Genomic DNA, 15,257 nt, shown 5'->3' on the forward strand with positions numbered 1-15,257 from the left:
AGAAGGAAGTAATTTGACTTTACAAAAATACATTAATACTTATGCAAAATATTTATTATATCAGAATATGGTTATTCCTGGCACTGCAATTCATTCAAATGGAAATGTTTGTCCATACACTCAGTATAGATTTTTTGACATTACTTTCAATATTATGAAGATAAACATTAGTGTTTCCAGCTAATGTTGCATAACAAGCAAGGGCCAGATTTACCCTTCCACTTAAACAAACAGAAAAACAAACACAAAATACACACACAAAAAAAAGGTTGACAGGCATTAAACAAAAGGTAGAGCAAAACTGTGATCTCTCAGAGAAGAGCAATTAATAAGGTGAGCCTTACAATTGCACCAACGTGTTTCTGGGGAGTGGTATCCAGAGGGCAGTGCAGAGAAAGGGAGAAGACTCAAGAATTGAACAAAATTTTTCCTGAGTTGAGGATAGAAAACTAAGTTCCAAAAGGCCAATGCAGTTAGACTTTGATGGTTAGAGTCATGGAAAAGAGAGAGATGCACAGGGCAAGAGAGAGGCCTCTGTCTGTTTGCCATGTGCTCTGTCCTCAAGTCTTTAACTGACCACTGATCTACTCAGGTGTGAGAGTAGACTACAAAGGGAAGGAGAAAGAACTATTTTAAAAAGGAATAGGCAGAAAAATATCTGGAGCTCAAGGATTACAGTTCATGTTTCCATTATTTAGAGTGGGAAGCCTTCTTAGCACATGAAGAGTTAAGTAGAATCCTTAGATTTATTCAAAATTAAAACATCACTTTGAGAAACACTGTTAGGGAAACAATAAGGCAAGGCATACACTGAAATAAAATATTTTCAAAACACATACTGGAAAAACACTTTTACCCAGAATACGTAAAGAACATCTACAACTCATTAATAATAATACTATTTAAACAATGTCTGAAATATTTACATAGACACTATACCAAACAATAAACAGGTATACCTCAGAAATACTGAGGGTTCAGTTCCAAACCACTGCAATAGAGCAAATATCTCAATAAAGCATGCCACAGGGGTTTATTGATTTCCCAGTGCATATAAAAGTTATGTTTACACTATACATAAAATGCTAGCAATCATTTGAGCCTTAAGTGAGTCATAATCTTTTTGTTGGTAGGAGATCTTGCCTCGATGTTGACAGCTGCTGACTCATTAAGGTGGTGGTTGCTAAAGGTTGAGATGACTGGAGAAGATACTGAAAGTAAAACAATAAAATTTGCCACATTGATTGGCTCTTCCTTTCACAAGAAAACTTCTCTGTACCGTGCGAAGCTGTTTGATAGTGATTTACACACAGTAGAACTTCTTTCAAAATTGGAGTCAATCCTTTCAAATCCTGCCACTACTTTAGCAACTAAGTATATGCAATATTCTAAATCCTTTGTCATTTTTACAGTAATCACAACATTGTCACCAGGAAGAGATTTATACTCAAGAAATCACTTTCTTATACATCCATAAGAAGCAACTCCTTATCCATTGGAGTTGTAACATGAGATTGCAATAATTTAGACAGAACTTCAGGCTCTGCTTCTAATTCTAGTTCTCTTGTTATTTGTGCCGCATATGCCATGACTTGCTCCACGGAAGTCTTCAACACTTCAAAGTGATCCATGAGGGTTGGCATCAACCTCTTCCAAACTCCTGCTAATGATATTTTAACCTTCTCCCATGAACTACAAATGTTCTTAATTACATGTAAAACGGTGAAGGCTTTCTAAGCCAGGCATTGACATTTCTCCAGCTATTAAAGTCCTAGGCAACTTCTTCCATTAGACAGCTGTCTCATCTGCACTGAAAATCTATTGTTTAGTGTAGTTACTTTTGCCAATGATCTTAGCTAGACATGGATAACTTGCTGCAGCTTTTACATCAGCACTTGCTGCTTCACCTTATACTTGTAAGTGATGGAGATTGCATCTTTTCTGAAACCTCGTGAACCAACCTCTACTAGCTTTAAACGTTTCTTCTTCAGCCTCCTCATCTCTCTCAGCCTTTATAGAATTGAAGAGAGTGAGAGCCTTGCTCTGGATTAGGATCTGGTTTAAGGAATGTTGTGGCTGGTTTGATCTTCTATCCAGACCACTAAAAATGTCTCTTTATTAGCAATAAGTCTGTGTTGCTTTCTTATCATTTGTGTATTCTCTAGGGTAGCACTTTTAATTTCCTTCCAGAACTTTTAATTTGCATTCACAACTTGGCTAACGGCTTGGTGCAAGAAGCCTTGCTTTTGGCCTATCTTAGCTTTTTAAATTATTTATAGCTTTTTATTTTAAGTGAAAGATATGTGACTCTTCTCCCACTTGAACACTTAGAGGCCATCGTTGAGCTACTAACTGTCCTAATATCAATACTGTTGTGTCTCAGGGAATAAGGAGGTCTGAGGAAAAGGACACACATCAACAAATGGCTGGTCAGTGGAGCAGTCAGAACACACCAACATTTATCTATTAACTTTGCTGTCTTACATGGACATAGTTTGTGATGTCCCAAAACAACTACAATAGTAACATCAAAGATAACTAATCACAGATCAACATAACTATAATAATAGGGAAAAACTTTAAAATAATGCAAGAATTACCAAAGTGTGACACAGAGACATGAAGTGAGCACATAGTGTTGGGAAAACGATGCCAACTATTGCTTAACGCAGGGTTGCCAGAAACCTTTGGTTTGTTAAAAAAAAAAAAATTATCTGCCATTTGCATAAAGTAAAGAACAATAAAAGGAATTATTTCCATATAGCAATGGCAAATAAGCACATGAAAAGAAGCTCACCATCATTAGTCATGAGATAAATAAAAATGAAAACAAAATGAGCTACTAATACAATATGGGTAACACTAAAATGCTAACAACACCAAGTGTTAATGAAGATGTTAAATTTACCTATATTATTTGTGAAAATACAAAATTGTATGACTGCTTTGGAAAACAAGTCAGCAGTTTCTCATAAAGGTAAACACAGATTGTTTCATACCCAGGGAATCGCAGTGCTAGATATTTATCCAAAAGAAATGAAGACATGCATTTCCACAAAGACTTACTCAACTTTATTCTTAATAAACAAAAAAGGCAGCTTTATTCTTAGTAGGGAATTACTAAAAAACAAAACAAATTTCCAACAACTGACGAATAAATAAATAAATTATGGTGTATTCATAAAATGAAGCACTACTTAGCAATAATAAAAACAGCTTACATGCAACAAGAATGATTCTTCAAAGTTTGTGTGTGTGTGTGTGTGTGTGTGTGTGTGTGTGACAAGACAGAGTCTCGCTCTGTTGCCAGGCTGGAGTGCAATGGCATGATCTCAGGTCATTGCAACCTCCGCCTCCAGGGTTCAAGTGATCTCCTGCCTCAGCCTCCTGAGCAGCTGGAACTACAGGCACGTGCCACCACTAGCTAATTTTTGTATTTTTAGTAGAGACGGGGTTTCACCACGTTGGCCAGGATGGTCTCAATCTCTTGACCTTGTGATCCGCCCACCTCGACCTCCCAAAGTGCCGGGATTACAGGTGTGAGCCACCGTGCCCGGCTCTTCAAAGCTTTTTTTAAGTAAAAGAAGCCAGCTACAACAGAATATATTCTCTATAATCCCATTCTTATGACATTCTAGAGAATGCAAAGCTTTAGATTCATACAGCAGATGAATGGTGATCAGTAGCCAGAGATGAGATGAGGAAAGTGACTGCAAAAGGTATAAGGCAACTTTCAGAGTGATGGACATGTTCTAGAACATGATTGTATAGGCGCATAGATGATTATCTAAACCCATCAAAACTCATTAAATTGTACATTTGAAGTTGATAAATTGTATTATATGATTAAAATATTAATGCGAGTGTTGATTAGTAGAGGGGTTGTGTGGGGGGCCAGGGAATATATGGGGATTCTGCATTTTCTGCTCAATTTCACTGTGAACATAAAAGTACTCCAAAAAATGTCTGTTTTTAAAAAGTCAATAAGAAACGCTGCTGAAAATTAAATTTCACTTATTAAAAAAATTAATGTGGCTTTGCTAAAATCCTAATACCTTAATATTATAAAGGAAATAGATAAATAACATTTATAGGATTTTTGTTTTGTTTTGTTTTGTTTTGTTTTGAGACAGAGTCTCGCTCTGTTGCCCAGGCTGGAGTGCAGTGGCCAGATCTCAGCTCACTGCAAGCTCCACCCCCGGGTTCACGCCATTCTCCTGGCTCAGCCTCCCGAGTAGCTGGGACTACAGGCGCCCGCCACCTCGCCCGGCTAGTTTTTTGTATTTTTTTTTTTTTAGTAGAGACGGGGTTTCACCGTGTTAGCCAGGATGGTCTCGATCTCCTGACCTCGTGATCCGCCTGTCTCGGCCTCCCAAAGTGCTGGGATTACAGGCTTGAGCCACCGCGCCCGGCCAAGGATTTTTAATTAATTATTGTTTTAGTAGAAATATATGAGAAAATACTAAATATTTATTAATATGTAGCCAAAGTTAAGATTAGTTTTCCCTCAGTAGATTAAAAATATAAACTCTCTTAGCATTAGCAAAATTTCTGTTTACCTTTTTGGTTTGGGAAACTATTTTTGTAAAAATTATTATTTAGTATTTCTGAAGGTATGTTCTAAAATTTTTAATTGATTATTTTTTTCAGAAGAGAAACAATCATTAAAACATCACAAGGAATCTAGTAGTTACAGTGCTGGGTAACAGCCAGACCCCTAAAGTACATACTGTATGTTTCCATTTACATGAATTTCAAGAAAAAGACAAAATATAGTAATAAAAGTCAGAATGTTGGTTCTATTTTTGGGGCTAGTGTCTGGAGATTGGCATGAAAGAATCTCTGGGGTTTCCATAAATGTTCTGTATTTTGGCCAGGTGCAGTAGCTCACGTCTGTAATCCTAGCACTTTTGGAGTCCAAGGCAGGCTGATCACGAGGTCAGGAGTTTGAGACCATCCTGGCCAACATGGTGAAACCCCGTCTCTACTAAAAAAAACAAAAATTAGCCGGGCGTGGTGGCAGGTGTCTGTGATCCCAGCTACTCAGGAGACTGAGGCAGGAGAATCGCTTGAAACCAGGAGGCGGAGGTTGCAGTGAGCCAACACCGCCTCGCCGCACTCCAGCCCGGGCAAGGGAGTGAGACTCCGTCTCAAAAAAAAAAAAAAACCCAAAAAGTTCTATATTTTTATTTCAATAGTGGTTACTTGGATATATGTGTGTGTACATGTGTGAGTTTCGAGTTGTGTAATTCAAGTTGTGTAAGAATAGTTCACTTAGTCCATGTATTTTGTACTTAATTTTTGAAGCACTTTTTTCTGTATGGGAGTTACATGATCTATTCATTTTTTTGTCTGAAAATCTATTAATTGCCCCTGGCTTCTTGTTCTTCATTTCTTCCCTTGGTAATACACTTCCATGTACCTCATGGCTTCAACTCTTCTTCTTTTTTCCTCCCTCCAATCCTTTCATCTTTCTTTCCTCTCTCCTATCTTTTCCTTAACAAATATTTTGGAAAACCTGCAATATCCTCAAATATGGTAGGTACTAGGGATTCAAATGAATTGCTGAAATGGGTATTGTCCTGCTCTCATGGAGATTAAATTCTAGGAAAAGCAACTTAATAGTTTTCAGAAAATTCAAATAAATTGAGAAATGATAAATTGTGCTAAAGGCATATAATGTCAGGTTGTGAGCAAGGCAGTAAGTTCACAGATGGTTTTCCTGAATAAGCAAGCATAGGTGGATGAAGAAGGGGGGAAGACATTGGCTGCATAGTACATACGGACAGACTCTGTGACCAGAGGAAAGCATCAATATAAGAGAAAAATATTCCCCTCACTTCAACTGGCTTCACCAAAACAGTACTCTCTCTGTTTATCTATGGCCTCTATATAAATTATTCCAACTGTATAGTTTTCAAACCTAATCTTAACTGATAACAATATTAAACCCTATTGTTATCTTGTCTTAGAATAAGTTATAGGTCTTTTTTCCACTTTTTCAGTATAATCTCTAGACCTTTTCATATATATCTATGACTTCAATGAATAAGTCTTCAAAGATTTGTCCTAATTCTAACTCTAGCCCAGATTTTCCCTTTGCACCCCAGATTTATATATCTATCTGCCTTCTTGACATCTCCAGGGTATATAAATATATCCAAATTGGAAAAAACATCCTCTCTGCCCCAAATTCCCCCAAATTGACCTAGTTACTAGTGTTCCCTGTTTTGGCATCACATCTATTCTGACACAAAGCCAGAAACCTAAAATTTAACCTGGACATCTCTTTATTCTTGTGTTCCACATCAGTATATATTTCCATGACATTTCAGATAACCTCTATTGTTTAGGTTGATTAAATGTTTCTCATGCCAATTCGTATTTCTTATTTTTATTTTCATTGTTTTTGTTCATTCTACATCTCCTCCTTTATTGTGCCCCAACACACTTCCCAATAACTTCTCATGGTGCCTGATACGTGATAGGGCCTGGTTAGGTACTTTGCAGGGGCTAGGGAATGTCTTAGTCATTTCTTTTTAATTGCATATAAAGCAGAAAATTTTCACTGAAACATAGTACGTTTATAATATTTCTAATTGAATAAAAGTTGTATATGTTTAGTAAGTTCATTTTTATTAAAACTGATTTATTTATACAATTTGACATGCATTCTGTGGAAATGATAGGCCAATGACCCAAATTACATCTGCACAGATATTGTTACCGGGGTAATTGCATTCCATATTTTCTTATATGTGAAGATGTGTTTACTAATAAAAATGGATATATTCATCTTTCTTCCTCATTTACCTTGTTTAAAAATACAATGTCTGCTAAATAACACATTAACTTTTAAACGTATAATTCTTAGAAAGCATCATTAATGCTGCTTAAACTGAAGAGTGATTACAGCACAACTATCTCAACAAACACCTAAGTCCTTAAATACTATATGGTTGCTATTTTATTTTCATAACTTGCACTTCTGAATTGTCTTTATCTCTCATTTATTATTTCCAAAGGTTATTTATGTAACCTTTGAAACATAGTTAATACGATTGGTCCTGACACTTGGTGTCCTTGAAGAGTTGCTTGTGATTGAAAAGTGTAAAAATAAGGTGAGTTGTGTATAGTTTGTGATTCTCCTTGAAGATTAGGTTATTTTCAATATGGACTACGACGAGTATAAATACAAAGTTATATAAACTTAGGGAAACACAAATGCATGCAGATGTACACATGCATACACTCACACACACTCCAAAATAACACACTGGAACATGTTTTTGAGGCACACATCAGAAGCTTGTAGAGGGCAAAAATTCATTCATAGTGCTTATGTAAAGTCAATGCCCACATTTCTAATGAGTTAGGTGGCTCTCAGTACTCCTTCCCATCTTTCCCATCATAACACCCTTTTCCTCATTTACAGGTGGACCTGAGGGTTTGCTTGGTTTCCTCCAGGGATGTCACACCTTACATAAACCTTTGAAAAACAATGACTACAATTTGTTTTTACCAAATATTACATTAGAATTTCAGGGCTTTTTGATCTTTAACTCAACATGATAACTTTTGCTTCCCTATTCTAGAAAATGTAAACAGTATTTTGAAAATTTGACCATCCATATGGCAAAGGATTCATAACCAGAATATATAAGGAGCTTAAAACATTCAATATGAAAAAAATCAGATAATCAAATTCAAAAATGGATAAAGATCTGAATAAACATTTTTCAAAAGAAGATATAAAAATGGTAAATGTGCATATGAAAAGGTACTCAACATTATTGATCATCAGAGAAATGAAAATCATAACTAAAATGAGGTATCATCTTACTCTAATTAAAATGACTATCCAAAAGGCTGGTAATAAAAAATGTCAGCAAAGATGTGGAGTAAAGGGAACCCTTGTACACTGTTGGTGGGAATGTAAATTAGTACAGCCACTACGGAGTACAACATTATGGAGGTTCCTCAAAAAACTAAAAATAGAACTACTGTATGATCCAACAATCCCACAGGTATATACAGGTGAGGTATATACCTGAAAGAAAGGAAATCAGTATATCAAAGGGATATCTGTATTCCCTTGTTTATTGAAGCACTATTCATAGCAGCTAAAGTTTGCAATCAATCTAATTGCTCATCATCAGATGAATAGATAAAGAAAAGGTAGTATATATGCACAATGTACTATGCAGCCCTAAAAAAAAAAAAAGGGTGAGATCTTGTCATTTGAGGCAACATGGATGGAACTGGAGGACCTTTTGTTAAGTGAAATAAGCCAGGCACAGAAAGACAAACTTTGCATGTTTTTACTCACTTGTAGGAGCTAAAAATTAAAACAATTGAGTAAAGAGTTAAAAAGTTGAATGACAGTTACCAGAGGCTGGAAAGGGTAGTGGAAAGTGGGAGAAGTGGGGATGGTTAATTGGCATAAAAATATGGTTAGATAATATGAATAAGATCTAGTATTCAATAGCACAACAGGGTGATTATGGTCAACTATAATTTATGATACATTTAAAAATAACAAAAAGTATATAATTGGAATGTTTATATCACAAAGAAAGGATAAATGCTTGAGGTCATAGACACCCCATTTACCTTGATGTGATTATTACACATTGTATTTTGTTATCAAAATATCTCATGTACCCGATAAGTATATGCACCTATGTACTCATAAAAATAAAAATTAAAATTAAATAAAAACGAAAATTTGTCCAAATTTTTAAAGTAGAACTCTTTCTAGAATGAAGCAATAAACTACTTGCCCATATAGTCAGTATAGTGAGGGCCAAGACTAAACATAAGCTGTGAGGCATCTTAAGGGCCGTGGAATGTCTCAGGTACTTGATTATGTAACATGGATACAGTGTGGGGAAAAGAAAGACACAGTTTTTTAACAATATACTGTTGTATTCTAAAAAATTCCCAAACTATTGGAAAGTAAGTAGATTGGAGTTAGACGGCCACATCAATCATTAATCATTCATTACATCCACAGCTATTTATTGAGATAAAATAAGCTGATCTGTCATGTATGAAAAGGTATGAATTAGAATGTTTGGATTGGTAAAGATAAGTATCAAATTCATCTATATTAACTATACACAGTCTCCCTTTGGTATCCATGAGGGATTGGTTCAGAACCTCCAAGGATAACAAAGTCCACAGAAGCTCAAGTCACAGTTATAAAATGGCATAACATTTGCATACAACTTATGCACATTCTCCCATATACTTTAAATAATCACTGCTTATAATACCTAATATAATGTAAATGTTAATGTAAATAGTTGTTACATCATATTGTTTAGAAAATAATGACAAGAAAAATGTCTGTACAAGTTCAGTGCAGACACAACCATCCAATTTTTTGATTCCTAAGTATTTTTGATTCATGATTGGTAGAATCCATGGATGCAGAACCCATGGATATGGAGGGCTACTTTACTCTCTCTATATATTTTATATATTAATATATACACAAATATGTATACACATACACATATGTCTTCCTTTCTCTTTTAATATAATAGAGGTGTTTCTGAAATTGGGTTATTAATTTTAATGTTTCTCAGAATATCCTGAAATAAAAAAGGAATGTGAGCCAAAAATAACAAAATTTAACATAAGGGACTCTATTCTATGAAATAAATTATTTTTGGGTATAGTTTCCAGATGCATAATCTATTTTTGTGATCATAAATACCATATTTTATATAGCAGGTATAAAGATTCAGATGGGTAAAGCATAGTTCAATGTCTATGAGTAAATTAATATAAAATATGAAGAAAAAGTGTTTCATTTTCTTTGTCATATTACAATAGGCACAGACATGCCATGCTAATTTACAGAATCTGAAATCAAATTCTCAAATTTTCCTTTTATTCCATAGTATATTTTGGGGGGAGGATAAGGAAGCATTGGATAATCACAATGTTAAAATATGGTAAAATATAGAATCTAACATAAAAAGTAATTTTGTACATGAGCTTTTAGGTTTACATTTTTTGTGGATTTTATCTTCTATTTAAACTGTATGTTACATTACAAATACTGAAATTGCATCATTAAATCACATTTTTCTTCTTTCATATGTCAGTTACCTATTGAGAACAGATGCTATCTCTACACATTAATGCTTACTCTCAAGTCATATACTGTAAGCCTAATGTACTGAAAAAAGAGAGAAATAAAAATGTCATCATATTTTAGCTGAAAATAAAGTTTCATCAAAATGATATTATAAACTTTTAAAATTAAAGCAAAAAATATAATGACCTAATAAGACATCTACAGATTTCTTGGACATTAAGAGATATACTAAAAAGTATTGACAATGTATTTCCCTCAGTATGAAGTCTCTGCTTATTATCTGCTTGATCTACACAGTTAAGACAACTCAGACCAAATTTGTGTTCAATTCAAGTGATGTTAGTTTTTAAAGTGGTAAAATGGCTCTGCATTTACACTTAATAAAAAAGTCTTATTTTCTTTTTTATACAGATATGGTGGTTTCAAATAAAATTCACTAGTAATTGTAAGATGGTATATATTTGTATTATTTTTACCCATTCAATTTTTACCTCCCCTTCCATTTCTTTTCCTATACCCCCACTCCCTTAAAATAAGCATTTTGAATAGTTTATTTTAAGAGAATTTTCAAAAGAAAAAAATAGGTAGTTAAATAACAGTAAATAAGTGCTCTACTTTATGTTAAGTCATACACAATGGGTTTTATTCTGCCAAACACGGATAGAGAAAAAAATAGTACTGCAGAAATTTTTCTGCCTTTGGAGTGGGGAAAAGTACCTATTCTGTCAATTATTTCATGTTTTTTTTTTTTTTCATGATGGTCCAAGAAAGAAGAATTTAATGCCTTTTTAGATGTGAATTATATATGTCATATTTTCTGAGTCCATGTGTTATGTATGCCCCACACGCAGAACAAATAGTTGTATAATTGGTGTTTTTAGGAACATGGAAGAGATAAGTATACTTAAAGTCACTAAATTCGGGTCATTTCTACAAAAATGATATGAAAATATGGTATCATTCTTTATATTATAACAGATTTTATTCTCCCAACTAAGTCATAAAATCAGTTTTTCTCCTACTGCAACTTCTTCAGAATGGAATACAGCATCTGCATACCAGACCTTCATGACTGGATGAGAACACAGATTATTTCCAGTTAAGATTCTCTGGGAAATTAAGTATACAGAATGGAATTCTCTAAATCAGAATGTTCACAATATGAGAGCAAAAACTGCTTTGACCAGAAACCAAGTCTCTAGTGTTTCACAAGTTTAGTTTAACAAAAACAAATCGGCTTTTGAAATCCTGAGCTCTGCTCAATTTCTCAGCTGTTTTGCAGCATACTATGATTTTATTCATTCAATAAACTAGAAATGAAGGCCATATTAAAGTACAGATATGCCTTTTCTCTGACCAAAATACATGTTCCTCCTCTAAGCCTTGGACTATCACTGTGATTTTTGTATTGCTTACAATGATGATACATCTATAATATGTTATAGACCCACAGAGTCTTTAGTTAGGTAGGAAAAATTCATCATCAACACAGGAAATACACAAACACACAATTGTATCCTTTAGTAAAATATCAATTGCACAGAGAAAGAAGAGTGCATTTCTTAAGCTCTAAATTTACATAACTAATATTGACAAGAGTGAGAAGAGGTTGATACTGTAATAATGGGATAATCAGAACCTACATAACTATTTTACAAAAAAGCCCCAATTTATCAACTCAACAACTAACTTCTATATTAATCTCATCAGTAATTTCTCAGTCCAATCTATTTTTATAATCTGATCAAGGGCCCGTATCATATTGTTCCACTTGGAAAAAACTCTGTTTGCTCAATTCGGACAATCAAACCTAAGGAGAAAATTGAAGGAAGTTAAAAAATATATAAGCCCAAGTTAATGTTGTAATAAAAGACCAAGAAGAAAATATCTATCTGTAAGTGCTTGAGAATGTAATTTCTTAACACATATTCCTTGGCCAATAAAATGTGAATGAACATATTGAACTGATGAGCCCATGGCCTTCATAATGCTATTCTTGGAAATAAATGGAAATATCCTATACTTAAAGGAAGTATCTTGGAAAAATTCTACAGAAACTGCTTTAACAAGAAATAGAAATGTTATACTAATCTTTGCTACATGTCTAACTCATGAATTGTATTCTACAGACTTCATTTATCCATCGTGCACAATAAATGGTATAGATATTTGAATATTAAAAGTATTGTTTTCCTTCTGAAAATTATTTTAGTGTTTTATTTTGAAAATTAATTTCACATTTTTTGAAAATAACATTAATGGGTAGGGATTTGGATTATATTAATATTATAGTATATACAACACATAGATTTTAATTTTCCCTTATTAAAAGGTAATTTAGGGGTTATGACAGCTAATTATTTATTATAACTCAATGCAAATTAATTTTACTTCTTTTAAAGTATATCCAATAATGAAATCCAAAATTACACTTCATTAATTCACTTGAATTTCAAGAGTATAAATAGCACTCTACTTTTTAACCTATTGTATATTATAAGAAAATGGTGTGGACCTTACAAGTTAAATTTACCTGTATATTTAAATATCAAAGATTCTGAAATTTGTTTCTTTAATTATAAGCAGTGATTTAGTAGTGGCCTATCAAATAAATAAAAATTGAATTCCATAAAGTAAAACTGAATCATTATAAAATCCAAACCTTTACAACATGCATTTTAATAAGAAAATATGCAGTTTGAAAAGTCTGTGATTTTTTGTTTGTTTGATATAAAGTAAACTTAGTGCACGCTAGAAGTCTATAAAAGAATTTCAATTAGGTCATTAAATTTTAACAATTATTTTTGAATTGTCCTCCCTTTAAGTAAATATAAATATACCTCCATTTAAGTAAATATGAATATAAATACAGAAAAAAATACAATGATATGAATCGTGGTTTAAAAATGATAAAATAATTTAGTTTTGATAAGCCTGTACAATGATATTTAGGTTTTTACTATTTTGAAAATATGCTAGGTTCTAAAATTCCACTTATACATGATGTGCTACAAGTTAAAAAAAAAAAAGTTGCTAGGCAACCTTTAATGATCACACAAAGCAGCTATAGTGTCAATATTGATTAAGTCTGTCTGAGAACCACACACACTAAATAATTTGGCAACTTTTTCTGTAATTTATGTTGATAAACTAATTTCTAAACAGACAAACAACTTCAAAATCCTTGCTTTGCTAGATCTGGAAGGTGTTACATTTAAGCAGATTATAGTTTTAAAAGTATTAGTTCATTTTTTATTTACCCAAAGCCTTGCAGCATGTCAAGATTATATTATATTATACAATCTATTACACAGGTTGCTGCTAATGTGCATAGTATTCATAAATTAGCTCAATGTCAAAGGGGAATAGAGTAAACCATGTATTTTGGCCAGCTATCCCTACTAACAGCAATTTTTAAAAATCTGCCATTTTTTAATTTTTTTGAGATGGTGTCCCGCTGTGTCACCCAGGCTGGAGTGCAATGGCATGACCTTGGCTCACTGCAATCTCTGCCCCCAACAGGTTCAAGTGAAAAGTCTACAAATTTAAACAACACTGTACAAATCTATTTTCAGGAATTAAAATTTAACTTAAAATTTAAAATGTACAACTAAAAATGTTATTTTAAACACTATGCTATCAAGAAATCAAAATTAGTTTAATATTCGATTTTCTATTTTTTTCTGTTGAATACTTGAAATTGTTTTGCAACTTCAAATGCTTATTATAAATTTTATTGTGAGAGATACAATTTTAACAGACTTCATTGACCTTGGGAAAAATAATCTTGTTTTCTCAGTTTCCAGAAGGGAACCACAATGACTGAGTTTCACTTGAGATTCTGATCCAAAGCAGAGAGAGTCAACCAGGAACACAGTCTTATGAAGTGCTAAGAAGTACAGCTAACAAACTTCAATCACTTTTAAGATTTGTAAGATTTATATTGAATGGAAGAAAGCATGCAAAATAGAAACCGGTGATTATAATATTCCTGAACAAGGAAAATAAATAAATAAAGGAAAAATAAGAAAACTGAAATAAAAATGGAAAACGGAAAGCTATTGCATGGTAGAGGAAATTCTACTACTCAGCTATGGAGCAATGTTTATAATGCAAATAAATATATCTATCCTTATCGAGCATGGGAGTTAGATTTTCTAAATATGAAGCAATAATCTATTGAAATAAAATGGATACATGGACACCATTAGGGAGAAGGAGTAATATAAAATAAGAGTCAAGGGAAGACTCTTAATTAGTAATGATACCCTAATTACAATGAATCTTATGACACAGAGAAGGAACTTAAGCCTTCTGGAAAAGTACATTGAACAAGGGAAATTTTAAAAGTCTATTGCTAACTCATATAAATACTAATGACATCATCAAAAGGGTCAGAGAAGCATCTTTATGGGTAGGCCAGGGAAGTTAACTGAAGGACTCTGTGGAGGAGATGGTGTCCTTCATTTTCATTACCTCCTGTGTAAAGGATCCTAGAAGAGAGAACTGCAGGGTGGACTTGGCTCTAGGCTCTCTCTTATTTTATTTCTATGGTAGTTTTACGAATCCTTGGAAACAGATTATAGCTTTCAGTTGTTTTTCTTTGGTTTTAAAAATTACTCTAAGTATAGATATTAATGTTGTGCGTATAGTTTTGTATGGTATATTTAGTGGTTAAGAAACAGAGGTCTGAAGACAATCTCTCTAAGATAAGCAGTCTTCCTTCATGACTAAATAATTGGATGACCTTGGCCAGTTGTGGTGGCTCACAACTGTTATAAACTTGAGAAAAGGAGTTTGAGACCAATCTGGGCAATGTACTGAAACCCCCACGCTAAATAAATAAATAAATAAATAAATAAATAAATAAATACATAACCTTGAATAAATTCTTAATTTCTCCCAGATTCAGTTACCGTACTTATAAAGTAGCAAAAATAACAGTACCAACATCAGAGTGGTGTTGAGATAACTAAAGGTAATAATTCTCAATTTCAACCATACAATAAATGTTCAATGATTGTTAATTTTATTATCATTATTCAGAGTTTTTATAGTTTCATCGCCAATATTGGAAGACATTTTTGTAAACTTGTTCTATAAACATCAGAGAGATTCAGCACACTATTTGCTAGAGTTAAATAAT

At 33.2% G+C, this 15,257-nt stretch overlaps 1 protein-coding gene across 1 annotated transcript in view; it reads right to left on the reverse strand.

Annotated features, from left to right (window-relative positions):
• The window catches only part of LOC105475417 (semaphorin 3A), a 539,208-nt gene that overhangs the window by 392,471 nt on the left and 131,480 nt on the right, over positions 1-15,257 (reverse strand). The gene's annotated exons all lie outside the window — the stretch shown is intronic.

The sequence above is a fragment of the Macaca nemestrina genome, chromosome 4 (assembly GCF_043159975.1).
Source record: "Macaca nemestrina isolate mMacNem1 chromosome 4, mMacNem.hap1, whole genome shotgun sequence".
NCBI classification, from domain to species: domain Eukaryota; kingdom Metazoa; phylum Chordata; class Mammalia; order Primates; family Cercopithecidae; genus Macaca; species Macaca nemestrina.